General features: G+C 47.9%; 1 long non-coding RNA gene across 1 annotated transcript in view; it reads right to left on the bottom strand.

Annotated features, from left to right (window-relative positions):
• Positions 1–4,538: 4,538 nt before the first annotated feature.
• LOC116080887 overlaps positions 4,539–13,579 on the bottom strand; it is a 15,479-nt gene continuing 6,438 nt past the window's right edge. The window contains exon 3 of the long non-coding RNA XR_004114654.1: positions 4,539–5,037. This is a non-coding gene — a long non-coding RNA (uncharacterized LOC116080887). The remainder of the gene's footprint in view (positions 5,038–13,579) is intronic.

Genomic DNA, 13,579 nt, shown 5'->3' with positions numbered 1-13,579 from the left:
GGAGGTCATCCTGTGTCCTCTGACAGGCAGCTGCACAAGCACTGCCCGGGACTGTAAGCTCACATCTTCTGGCCCAGCACTCCAGAGACAGAGACGGGCCAATCTCTGTGAGTTTGTGGCCAGGCAGAGAGTTCTAGAACAGCCAGACCAATGCATGTAGAGAGAGACCCTGATTAAAAATAAATAAATACATACATACATGAATAAAATTTTAAAAAAGGGATCTGGAGATGTAGTTCAACTGAGCGCTTGCTTAGCATAGCAAGGCCCTGGATCCAGTCCCTAAGTACCACAAAAAAGGTTTTGGAAGAGAAGTCATCCAAGTTGGTCTCATACCAGGCCACACCTCCCTTCATGGTCTGAAGTAGGCCGGCAGGCCTGGAAACATAACTTGTGGGTCAGTGTGGTGGTTTGTGCTCAGCCTAGGGAGTGGCAGGATTAGAAGGTGTGGCCCTGTTGGAGTAGGTGTATCACTGTGCACATGGGCTTAGGACCCTCACCTTAGCTACCTGGAAATCAGTATTCTGCTAGCAGCCTTCAGATCAAGATGTAGAACTCTCAGCTCTTCTTGCACCATGCCTGTCTGGATGCTCCAATGTTCCTGCCTTGATGAAAATGGACTGAATCTCTGAACCTGTAAGACAGCCCCAATTAAATGTTGTCCTTTGGTCATGCTTTGGTCATGGTGTCTGTTCACAGCATTAAAACACTATCTGAGACAGAAGTTGGTACCAGGGACTGGGGTATTGCTGTGATAGGCCCGGCTGTGCTTTTATTTGGAAGAATGTGGATTTGGGGACTTTGGATTTGGAAAGCCATGGAATGCTTCAAGTGGGACTTAATGGGCCATCCTAGTGGAATATGGAAGACTTTGTCAGGGAGAATGATTTGAACTGTGCAGACCCGACCCAAGAGGTTTCAGAGGAGAAGAATTTCAGTATGTGGCATAGAGATTGTTTCTGTGGTATTTTGATGAAGAATGTAGCTACTTTGTGCCCTTGTCTGAAGGTAAGGTGAAAAGACTCAGATTAATTGCATTGACAAAAGAAGTCTCCAAAAAGCCTAACATAGACTTTCTTCTCTGGTTTAGTCTCTTGAAGACCATTTTGAACAAGCAAAGTAAGCTTGGAAAAGGGACATATGAACTATGTGGTTCGACTATTAAAGGGGTCCCAGGGAGTGAAACGGAGCCGAATCCTGTGTTCTAGGAGATAACAGATTAAGGGAGTAAGACTTTGGGGCAAGATGCTACCCAGCTAAATTTAGATACAGGCAGGGTGGAATACACCTTTAATCCCAGGAGACAGGCATGCAGATCTCTGAGTTCAAAGTCAATCTACAAAGCAAGATCCAGGACAGGCAAGCTTAGGCAGTGAAGGACTTGGGAAACAGAAAGCTGCTGATAATGTAATGGAACAAGGGGGCCATGTTCCAGCTCCTGCAAGCAGCAGAACTCAGCAGCTTCGGTCATGTGGCTCTGGCTTTAGAGTCCAGAATAGAGGGGACTACTGGGATAATTGATGCTGGTTAGCTGGAGCTAAAAATGTTAGCGGTGATTAAGAAGAGACCAGCATCACTGAGGTGAAGTTTGCTGGGAAGTGTTTTCAGAGAGCACCAAGAAGCTGTGTTCCAGAGACAGCCAAGGTGGTACCTCGTGCTGCAGCTGGACTTGGTAATGTATAAGAGTCACTAGGTGGTACTGGTTTTGAAGGCATGAAGGGGTCATGAAGAGCAGCTGAGGCTTGGCACTGTGAGAGGCCATGGAAGGCCATTGGTGAAGGTGCAGTTCCAGTCATAGTTGACAGCCCAGGACTGAGTGGTTCATGCAAAGGAGTTGAGGCTTGTCACCATGAAGAGAGCCTATGAGAGGCTATTGGTGAAGAAGCTGTAACATTGAAGTTGCCTTTGAGACCCCAAGACGTTTGAGATGCCAGAGCCGTGGGCTATCTGCTGAGGAAAGCTGCTAACAGGGAGTGGAGCCAGCCCAGGAGAAAGAAGTCTGTTGCAGTCAACAAAGATGAAAAAGGAGTTGGAGATCTGAAGACCACTTTGACATCAGCCATGGAGATGCAGAGTTTGGAGTGTTCCCAGCTGGTTTCCTGTCTTGATTTGGGGGTTACGGCTAAGTGATTGGGTGGGTCTCGGAAGAGGCCTTGAACTTTGGACTTCTGACATTGTTGAGACTGCTATAGACTGTAGGGACTTTGGAAGTGGGACAAAGTGTATTTTTCACTATGCTATGTTTAGGTATGGCCCTCATAGACGCATATGTTTGAACAAGCCTATGACTCAACTTTGGTTCCAAAGTTGTCTCTCCCTCCCTCCCTTTGAGGTGAGAGTTGTGTTTTTGCGTGAATCTACTTGGCTTCCATCAAAGCCCAGTCTCTCAGCCAGTGGGCTGTGAGAGATTGTCTGTCAAGCTGAGCGCTTGCTTCCCCACTCTCAGAACATTGAATCAAGCTTTGTACTTTACTACATTTTGGGAACTGGCCTCACAAAACCTGCCCAGAGGGTGTGGCATTTCCCTTGTTTGGGACACTACCAGATCAAGAACATACCAAGAAAAACTTACGTCTGTTTTTAAAGTGAGTTTTCTTTTTCTGATTTTGCAAGGTAAACATGCTTATTTCGGACACTTTGGACAAGATATGAAAAGTATACAGAACAAAAGACAAAATGATAATGTCTTACTGTCCTTCTTAAACATTGTCTCCAAGGCAGGACAGACTCTTTTCCACTTTTCACTTTATTTATGTGTGCATACATGTCTGTGTGAGTATATACACACAAGCGTGTGTGTGAATGCCCAAGCGTATGTGTGAATGTCCATGGTTGCCAAAAGAGAGTCTCAGATTCCCTGAAAGCTGGGATTACAGGTTCCCAGGAGCCATCCGAGGATAGAAACTCTACTCCTTCTGACTGAGTGGCAAGTACTCTTAACCACTGAGCCAACTCTCCAGCCCTCTTCCACTTAAAAAAAAAAATAGAACGTTTATGTGTATGTGTGTGTATCTTAGCATACATATGTGCATCACTGGTGTAAGGAGCCCAGAGAAGTCACAAGAGGGCATTGGATTCTCTGGAATTGGAGTTACAGATGATTATGAGCTGCTAGGAGGGTGCTGGGAATTGAACCAGGGTCCTTTGCAAGAGTAGTACATGCTCTCCTGCCCAACTCTTCTCCCGTTTAAAAAGAAGATGACTCTTGGTTTGGTGTGTATTAGATCTAGTTAGTGTACAGGTCTATCAGTCAGCTAGTGCTGTGTAACAAGCAGCCACACACACACACACACACACACACACACACACACACACTCAGTGGCTTATACTCTAACCATTTATTGGTCATGCATAGACCTGTGAGTTGACTAAGGACCAAATGGTTTAGGTGGGCGAAAGTCTGTTCCATTCGGCTCACATCCTCCTGGAACCAAGGGTCTCCCTGAGGCATGTTCTCAACATGATCAAGCTCACGGGTGCTGCACAATCACGTATTACTTCTCTACTAGAGTCAGAATCCAACAACATCTTATTGGACAAAGGAAGTCACATTGTTCAACCAAATTCCGAGTTGGAAAATCAGACTGTCTACCAGGGAGTTTGGGCCAAAGCATGGATTTGCACACGGCCACAGCAGGATAGCAACCTGGAGCCAATAATATCTATTCAATCTATCATGTGAGGTGGATTTAATCATAACCCAGCACAAGGGGCTTGCCTCTTGGTGTGGGCAAAGTGAAAAGCATGCCAAGAACTAAGAGCATCCAGAAAGACGCATGGCGTGTAGCAGGCTTGCAGAGCACAGGAATTATTTCTGAAGTGATGCCACCCTCAAACACAGGAAGCTGGGGAGGGTGCGCTAAGGGGCACATAACTGAGCATGCTCAGTTCGAGGTCTGACCTAATTTAATGAGGGAAGATGGAAGACACCTTTTGGAAAGTGCTTTGAAGCATTTTGAGGAACCAAAATTGGAAAACGGGGAGAAGAGAAATGGGGCCAAGGCCAGAGACTGCCCTCAGTGCAAACCTGCATAAGCAGGTTCCATAACTGTTTTTCTTTTAAACTTTTATTGCATTATGATGAGAAATGTTACATGATTTTAATTTATCTGAATTTGTTAACATTTAAAAACATATTTCAATTAAATATAATTGAATCACATTCTTGTTTCCCTTTTGTACCACTGCTCCTCCCAGAGACCCCGGTTCAATACCTACAATATCTTTTTTGTCATATTCCTTAAGATTTATAAAATATTATAACAATAAAAATAAGTATTATAAAAGTTGTTTGATATAAAACAATCAATTTAACAGTCTTATGTAGGTGCTCGTCTACAGCAATAGTGAAAATACATTTTTCTCAGTATAAATTTTAAATAACTCCAAACATATTAACTGTATACTTAAAAATAACACATCACTACTAGTATTTTCTTAAATGAACATGAATATATAAAGTCTTTTTGTTTGTTTCGTATTTAGTAGAGTTTAAAATCTTGGCTCTTACTGTGGTAAGAACAATTTTTAGACATTGGGTTTCATTGTAATAAGGCTGTATTTCAATGACCCTCACATCACCAAAGGATTTTACCTCCATCATAGCTAAGCTGACCATAACTGGTTTTTAAACTCTAGGGAACACACAGCTTCCTGAGAGGGGTTTCCTGTCCAGGTGGTTGACAGTACCATTTGGATTAACTTTAAAAGGGGGAGGAGACAGCTGTCTTGGTTTTTACCAGAAAACCTATACCCATAGGTATAGATATAGGTACACAGAATTTTTTTTTACAGGCTATTTAGAATGCTCTCTCCAGTCAGCGTCAGAGATACAACTCAGGTTCTATTTTTATTTAGGTGGGAGCATGTGTGTGTGATGTGGCACACATGCGGAGGACGAAGGACAACATACAAGAGTCAATCTTCTTCATCCTCCATGGGGGTCCAGGCGAGAGAATTCAGGTCATCCAGCTTGGTAGCAAGTACCTGTTCCAGTCTGACTTCTGATGCTCTGATGACTACCATGACTAAAGGAACCTGGGGAGGAAATGGTTTACTTGGGTTACACTTCCATGTCACAGTCCACCGCTGAGGGAAGTCGGGGCAGGAACTGAAGCAGAGACTAACGGAGGACCGCTGCCCATCAGTTTCCTCCCAGGCTCAAACTCAGCTCCTTTTCTTACACAGCCCTGATTCACCTTCATTAGGATGGTATCTCTCAGTGGGCTAGGCCTTCCTACATCAACTAATGATCAAGAAAATGCCCCGAAGACAAGGCCACGGGCCAATCTGATAGAGACCATTCTTCACTGGAGGGTCCCTCTTCCTGGCTGTATCAAGTTGACAACAGAGCTGAGCATCACAGCACCTTTCCCTAATGAGCCACTCATTGGTCCCTCAGACCTATCAGTGCCCAGACTACTTCGATTTCTGTTGCTATCTGACTAGCTACCTAGCACTAGGTCCTCAGATCAAACCGTCCTCCAGAGAATTATGAAAACAGAACCACCATATCAGAGAACTCATCTCAGAAACATGCCATAGCTCTACTTGTATTTTATATGGTTGAAACACCCCACATGCCTCTAGGCCGTTCTTAGTCATTTCTCATGATCTGCTTGACTGTGAACCATCCGTGCCAGCTTTATTTATTTTCGTGAGTTTGGGGTCCTGGGCTGAATGAGAAATGAAGACTGGGAGCCAAGTAGGCACCAGCATCTGCCTCTCTCTGCTTCCCCACACACTGTGACCGGCTATCCCCACACTTCTTCCTTTCCACCATGGCCTACATCCCCTCGGGGAGCCCCCACACACCCATCCTCCCATAAGCTGCTTTTGTTAGTACTTTGTCAAGAAACAAGAGAAGCAACCAACACGACTCACCACAGCCCTGGGACCCAAGTCTAAACCTTGTCCTTAGCCTGCTGTTGGCGTTCTTGTTCCCAGTCCGCCCCCTTCTCAGGCAGCCATGGTGGCTTTGGCCCTTGGTACCTGCCCCAGTGTCTTGGCTACCTTTTTCAGCTCCTCCCCAACTTCTTCCTTCTGGAACTCACGCAAGAGGATGGAGGCCTCCCTCTTGATGCTCAGCCTCCTTCACGGTTCCCTTTCTTGGCGGCCTCCCTCTCCTCCTGCCACAGTCTTTCCTCCCTGTTCTGCACAGTGGAGCCTGCCACCCACTGGTGCCAGCCCACTGCCGTTCACCACCCACTACCGTGGTGCACAGCTCTCCACTGCTGGCAGCTAGCTCACCGGCTGCTCTTCACCACCCTCCCCCCACCAACGGGCCTGTGGAGTGAACAGCACAGGGGAGGTACTCACAGCCGCCTGTGCCTTCCTGGGGACACATGTAAAGGAGGCGTTTCAGGTTCTGTGTGTATGTGGGTGACTCACCTTCCTCACCCAACTTTAGGGTAAGAAAATCAGCTCAGAGAAGGACCTTCTTCTGCCAGGCCTGCTGAGGGCTGGCATATTCCAATCCCTCCCACCGAGTGGGAAGACACTCCGTGTGGGCAGCTTCTGGGGAACCCATGATCAGAGTGCCTACAAATCTAGTCCCCCTGTTAGCTCCCTGGCCGTTGTGGTTCAAGCATACCCCCAGGAGTCTGGTGACATGGAGACTCCTTCACATTCCCCATGGCTGATATAACAGTCAGAAGCATATTGCATCAGGAGGCCACAGTCACAGCAAGGAAGGTCATCCTGGACCCCAGAGGTGACAGGCCACACAAATAGAGAGACTGTGACCTGCTGATGCCAACAATTCTCTTTCAGCCTACCCTAGGCACTTGAGACAATTCCCCCCAGTACATGTAACAGCACCTCACACCCAGCAGGCTCCAGAACCCTGCCCTCCTGTTTCCCTACTCCCCGAAAACTTCATATGGCTTCCTCTTTGCTCTCTTCCTCCGCCTCCCCCTCCTCCTCCCCTCCCTTCCTCCTCAGAGGAACAATGGAAAGAAAAGGCAAAGTGAGGGGGCTTATCCTGATGCCTGGGACCTAGGCCAGAGCACACGGGAGCTCTGAGGACCGGATGCTGGGAAATGGGGTCCTGGAGCTCACACCTTGTTGCCTTTGGGATGTCTTCAGGGACATGTTGGACTGTCTGAACCTCTAATCTTTGATCTTGTGCCCCAACAGCATCCTTGGGCTCCAAGAACTGCAAGCTCATTCTCACAGTCTCCATTTTGCCCAAAATAAATTCCTGAGAAGGAAAATAAACCTCTCAGCCCTTTGGCCCTGGCACTCCTTCCCAGGGGCCATGGCAGCAACAAAGCGGGGATCTGCAAAAGACAGGGCATCAGCACCCCCAGGCAAGAGCAAGAAAGAAGTTCAGAGGGGTCAAGGGTCGCACAGCCTGCTAGTGTGAGAAGTAGATGTAACAGTCTGCCACTTTCCACTCTTCTATCAAAAAGCCAAACTGCACTGAGTATCGCTGACCTGCACAGAGCATCCCTCTCTGAGGGGCACTCGTATCTATCACCCCATCTCCAGCTATACCCAACTCGATGTTGGGTGCATTTGGGTATGGGGACGGACTCCTGTTGGTTGAGGGACTGATGGAGGCCTATGTCGTGAGGCATCATGGGTGGGGCTTAAGACTCCCTCATCCACCACGTCATTTCTCCCCTGATGCTGAAATGAACACGCTGCATATTGTCACAGCAATCTGGCTATAATGTGAGTGTGTTGCAAAATCGCAGGGGTTGACAATTTCATGCATGTCAGAAGGAACGGCTCCCCCTGAGCTGGGCCACAGGGGAGCCTGTGAGAAGACCTTCTTCACCAGACAAGTCTTGCTCATGGCTACTGCTGCTTCTGAGCACTTGAGATGTGCGGAGGGGATCAGGATTCTGGCCTGGAGGCTTATATTGAGTTTGCACTAACTGAGGTGAACCAGTGCTGAAGATGGCAGACTAGACGGGTCCTTCAGAGTGTTGCTGAGAGCTGGACCACACTGCGCCTAAAGCCCACTCTCAGCGCCAGACTTGTCCTGGTGGAGGAGCCAAGCACTTCACAACCTTGAGTTCACCACAGAATGACAGCAACCAAGATGGTGTGGCTTCGGTGCAAGAGGAGTCAGGAAACTCAAAAGGACAGCATCCAGAGGCTGGGCTAACAGAAGGGGCCTAGCATTGCATACCTTTCAGGGGCAATGGGATGATCTCGTAAATAGCACAGTTTTGACGAGCAGCATTAAGGGTATGCTTAAGGGAGATACATTTTTAACATATATGAATTTTACCAGGAAAAGCTTTAAAGAAATAAATCCAAGCCCTGCCATTGGTTTTGCCAGTCTGACATTTTTCATTGCTGTGGTGACAGTATCTCATTGAGGTGGGGCGTGGGGTGGAGTGAAAAGAGGCAGCACAGGGTACTTGGCTGAGCCCCAGGGATGGAGTCAAGGCTCCTCCAGTCACTAGAGTGCCCAACTCTAGCACAGTCCCATGTGTATACCTGTGTGCAAGGTGATGCTGTGTGCTCATCTGCAGTATGTGTGCATGCCTCTCATGTGTTAGGGGTGTGCATCCAGCAAGGTAAATGAAGTATAGGAGTTGTGGTCTTGGCCAGGGTGGTCTCCATAGAAACACCCACAAAGGCAGAAATACATCTGTGCACCCCCTCCCAATCCCCTTCATTTATGTGGTAATAGGGTTTGTTGAGAGACTAACAGAAACTGTAGGGTCAGGGTTACTGTTGTTATGATAAAACACCATGACCAGAAGTAAGGTGGGGGATGAAAGAGTATATTTCCCTTACAGTTCCACATAACAGTTTATCGGAACGCGAGCAGGGCAGGAACCTGGAGGCAGGAGCTGTTGCAGAGGTCATGGAGGGATGCTGCTTATTGGCTTGCTCCCCTTGGCTCTTTCAGCCTGCTTTCTTAAGAACCCAGGACCACCAGCTCAGAGAAAGCCCCACCTACAGTGGGCTAGTCCTCCACCGTCAATCACTAATTAAGAAAGTGTTTCACAAGCTTGCCTACAGCACAATCTTAGATTTCTTAATTGGGGTTCCCTTTTCTCAGGGCTGGACGAGTTGAAGGAACTCAATGGACTTCATTCTGGCACGTTGGGGCCTGGGACTTAGTCCTCTAAGGTCATGGCTGATACAACAGCTTTGCCTCTTATCATTGAGGAGGATGTACAGCTGGAGGTAATGGTGCAAGTCTGCCAGCCCAGCACTCAGTCAGCAAGGCAGGAGGTTTGTGACTCCAAGATCAGCCCAGGCTGCATACTGAGACCCTGTCTTAAAACACAAGGTGCAGAGGGCAGGCAGAGTCTCTCCTCTGGCACCCAGCTCCCCTCTCTGCCCCTTGTTTGGAAAACAGAAGCCTCCAGACTAGACTTCAACCTTGGCGTCTTTTAAGCACAGAGCCCCAAAGGCCATGTCAGCTCTGGCTTGGAAAGGCTCTGCCTTTGCATCTTGGCACTGCTGATCCCTGTGTAGTGATTCCAAGGGCCCTCCTGGCTGACTTTGGAGCCAGAAGACAGAGATGTGGGGCTTTATGGATTGTGGACAATGAAGGGGGAAAGCCAGAATACATTTCTCAGGCCAGAAGGGGGTGGGGGTCCTCGATTAAATTGTTCTGAAGACAGCCAGGTCATGATCAGAAGGACATTAGGATGGCCAGAAAAGCTCACAGAGACACTCAAAAACTACTGTGCCCACCACAAATGTCGCACAGGTTTGAGGAAAAACCTAATGAGATGCCAGGCTTTAGAATGGGACAGGAGGGTCCTAGCTCTAGGCATTAGCAGAGCTGGCCTCAGCTCTCCCAGCTGAAAACCAACATTTTTCCATCCCAAAGGATGCCTGTGAAAACTGATGTCCATCAGGAAGAGACAAGTGGGATGTACAGGCTCTGTGTCTGCCTTCTATATGTGTCTGTTTGTCTGATTAGGTCTGTCGGTATTTCCATGAGCTTATACACATGTGTACATGTATGTGCTTGCATCTGTATTTATATATGTATGTCTTTAGGTTTCTCTCTGTTTGCCTCAGTGTCTCTGTCTCTGTCTCTGTCTCTGTCTCTCTCTCTCTCTGTGTGTGTGTGTGTATATCTATGTCTTTAGGTTTCTCTCTGTTTGCCTCAGTGTCTCTGTCTCTGTCTCTGTCTCTGTCTCTCTTTCTGTCTCTGTCTCTGTCTCTGTCTCTCTCTCTCTCTCTCTCTCTGTGTGTGTGTGTAATAGCATATTGGGGTGATGCTGGTTGCCGCCTGACTGGACTCACATTGTAGCTTCCAGCATATGAGTATGCATCAAATATCAAAGCTGGATTTTATATCAAAGGAATATCAAATGTCCCTTCTGGAAGGGGACACTGGCTTCCACTAGCTGTCTCTGCAAACTCTCTCCTTGGCATGTCTTCTGCAGCTGGCACAGTCAAATCTTCAGGCTCTGGGGTGAGAGGGGTGGGGTCCTCTTGGCTCAGCAGACTCTCTAGGGTATCTACTCAGCTTGGTCCTGCTCAGAGGAGCTCCGTACCACTATTGTCTGAGTGGGTGGACACTCAAGACCCTGGGAGATGCAGGACAGGGTCAGAGTTACAGTCTCAGTACTGACTGAGGCTCGGGCACACTGGGTTTGGGGCTATGATAGGCAAACAGGCACCAGGATGTAAATTGGGAAGGCACAGAGCTGACCGAGTGGCCTCCTTTCCCTGACGTCAACTTGTACATGAGAAGAGTAGTCTGGCTAAGATGCTCCCTAAAACTTGGTAACAAGCTATACGTTCACGCAAAGTTCTTAGCTCACAATCAGGAGTGAGGGGTCACAGGAACTAAACAATCGGACTTTAGGTAAAGACGAATATAATCCTGAGGACTGTGGGAAATGCCCAGTGTGCCCAGGTTGCTTTCTAAAGAAAAGCTACCAGGTGGCGCAGTTCCAGGTCACTACCACTAGAGGGCAGAAGCTCTGCAAATATCCCATTGTGCTAGTCTTGAACTAACCAACCTGCCAGCCTTCCTTCTGGCTCCTGGTGGCAGTGTAACTGGGCAGTTTCTCTCTCCCTCCTGCCACATTCTAGCAACAATTCGCCTCACGACGAGATAGCCAGAAAGGATAACCTGGGGAAGCAGTATTTTTGTTTGTTTGTTTGTTTGTTTGTTTGTTTTTCAAGACAGGGTTTCTCTGTCCTGGAGCTCACTCTGTAGACCAGGCTGGCCTCAAACTCAGAAATCCATCTGCCTCTGTCTCCCAAGTGCTGGGATTAAAGGTGTGTGCTACCACCGCCTGGCGGAAGCAGTATTTTTTTAACTCTTTGGAGGAAGTTGCTATTTGGCATCTCCCAAGATCCTTCGTCCTACCGTGTGTCCCCATTTGACACACAAGAAAACTGGGGCTCAGGGAGGGTACAAATGAGCCACACAGACAGTCAGAGACTGGTCTTGGACTGAAACCTGCAAGGATCTAAGAAGACAGCTCACCTAGACTCTCCTGTAAAAGAGGTCTCCAGTTCTCTGGCCTAGGGAAGAATGGCTCTGTAGCTCTTTACTAGAGACTCCAGGCTCTGGAGGATGGCTTGCTCCATCTGAGAGAAGAGCTCCTGGCACTGTTGGGCATCCTGGCTGGCTGTGGAGGGCTTACCATGGCAATCTACCATGTCTACCAGGGCTACCTGGGATTCCTCCCCATCTCTGCATCCTGTGGTGATGGATCCAAGTCAGACAAATAGATGCCCCCCTTCAGCAGCTACACAGTCAAGACATAGAGCCCTGGCACGGAGTGGAGCTAGACATTCAGGCCAGGTTTACTCCAGGACTGTGGCGCAGAGCCAATGGCTCTCTGACCGCACCTTCTGCCTCCTGGATTCTCAACAGAAGCCTGGGCACAGGACATACCACCTGAAGGCTGAGGACACTGTGGGAACATGACATCGTACAGGCAGGAGATGACTGAAGAGGATCAGCAGGCTCAGGGAGCCTAAAAGAATGCCCCGTTTGAGGGAGCAGGTTCAGCAGGTGCAACAGGTATTACAAGGAGGCACATGACCTTGGTTCAGCACTCAAGACCCCAAATCCTGTCCATATCTCCCACTAATCCTTGAATTTGGAAACTTTCCACCATGAGCCTAGCATGCAGTGCTGTAGCACCCCCATCTAACCCCATTTGCCTGCCAGGGCCATTTCTCTGATGAACCCTCCCAGAGGTCACCCCCAGGGAAGAGTTGGGTTTTCAGGGTCCCTTCCCCACACCAGAACCTTCATCATGGCTATAAAATCAGACAGAGGTTGGAGCCCCAACCCACCACTGCCAGCCTTACCTACCCTCTTCATGCCTTAGAGCTTGTGAGGAGATTTGAGAGAGCCTAACTCACATACAGTAAATATTATATATGTTCTATTGTTCTATTTTTGTTTCTGTTGCTGTGATAAGCATTCTGGCCAAAACACTAAAACTAAAACAAAACAAAACAAAAAAACCCCAACAAGCTAAAGTTCATCATGTGGCCAAGTCAAGGCAACAAGAAGTTAAAACAGTCACAGCATACCCATAGTCAGGAGCAGAGAGAGGTGGACACATGCATGGTTCCTTCCTTGCCTACTCACTTGAACTCAGTTAGCTTTCTCTACTCTTAGATAGGTCAGAACTTCCTGCCTAGGGAATGATGCCACCCACAATGGGCTTGTGCTTTCCTACACTCATTAAAACAATCAAGACAACCCCCCACAGAGAAGTCTTCAGGGCAACCTGACACAGCAGACAATTCATCAACTGAAGCTATCTTCCCAAGTGGTTTGAGGTTGCGCCAAGTTGACAGCTAGCCATAACAGCAACAATTCTTATTTTTTTTTTTTTTTTTTTTTTTTTTTTTTTTTTTTTTTTGGTTTTTCGAGACAGGGTTTCTCTCTGTAACCCCGGCTGTCCTGGTACTCACTATGTAGACCAGGCTGGCCTCGAACTCGGAAATCCGCCTGCCTCCGCCTCCCAAGTGCTAGGATTAAAGGCGTGCGCCACCACCGCCCGGCAACAATTCTTATTTTTGATGATGTTAGAATAATTATATAAATATGAGTTTTATGTACATTTATGTGTAGAGCTAGATGTGTATTGTGTGTAGGGTGTGTGTGTGTGTGTATGTGTGTGTGTGTGTGTTTACCATCCCTCCTTTCTGTATACCTATAACCTCCTTGCTGCATGGAAAGAGAAATCAAGAGCCTGAGACCAACCTTGCCAGAAGTTGCAAGCTATTGCCACCAGGCAGCCAAACCCAGGCACCTGGGCCTTTTTCCTCTATAGCATTCATGGTAACATCAGCATTTGTGTGTCCCTACTCAGAGCTGAGTAGTTGGCTACTCACACAGACATATGCAGAGTCCCATGACTAGCCGGGACCAGACCTAGCACCCAGCACAGCATGAGACTCAGTCTTGACTCCCCAGGGAGCATCCAAGCCAGATATCACTCCACTAGGCAGGCCAGTGTTCAAGGGCCGAGGGCTGGATCATGTCTGACTTGTGCTCACAATGGCTGGGGAAGAATCTCTGAGGGGTCCCTAAGCAAAGCAGATGAGCCACTGTGGTCTCTGCTTTCTTATTTAGGACCAGGGATAGATAAGGCAGGGGCAGGGGCAGGGG

Source organism: Mastomys coucha, unplaced genomic scaffold (genome assembly GCF_008632895.1).
Source record: "Mastomys coucha isolate ucsf_1 unplaced genomic scaffold, UCSF_Mcou_1 pScaffold6, whole genome shotgun sequence".
NCBI lineage: Eukaryota > Metazoa > Chordata > Mammalia > Rodentia > Muridae > Mastomys > Mastomys coucha.
This window is presented reverse-complemented; position numbering and strand designations above follow the sequence as displayed.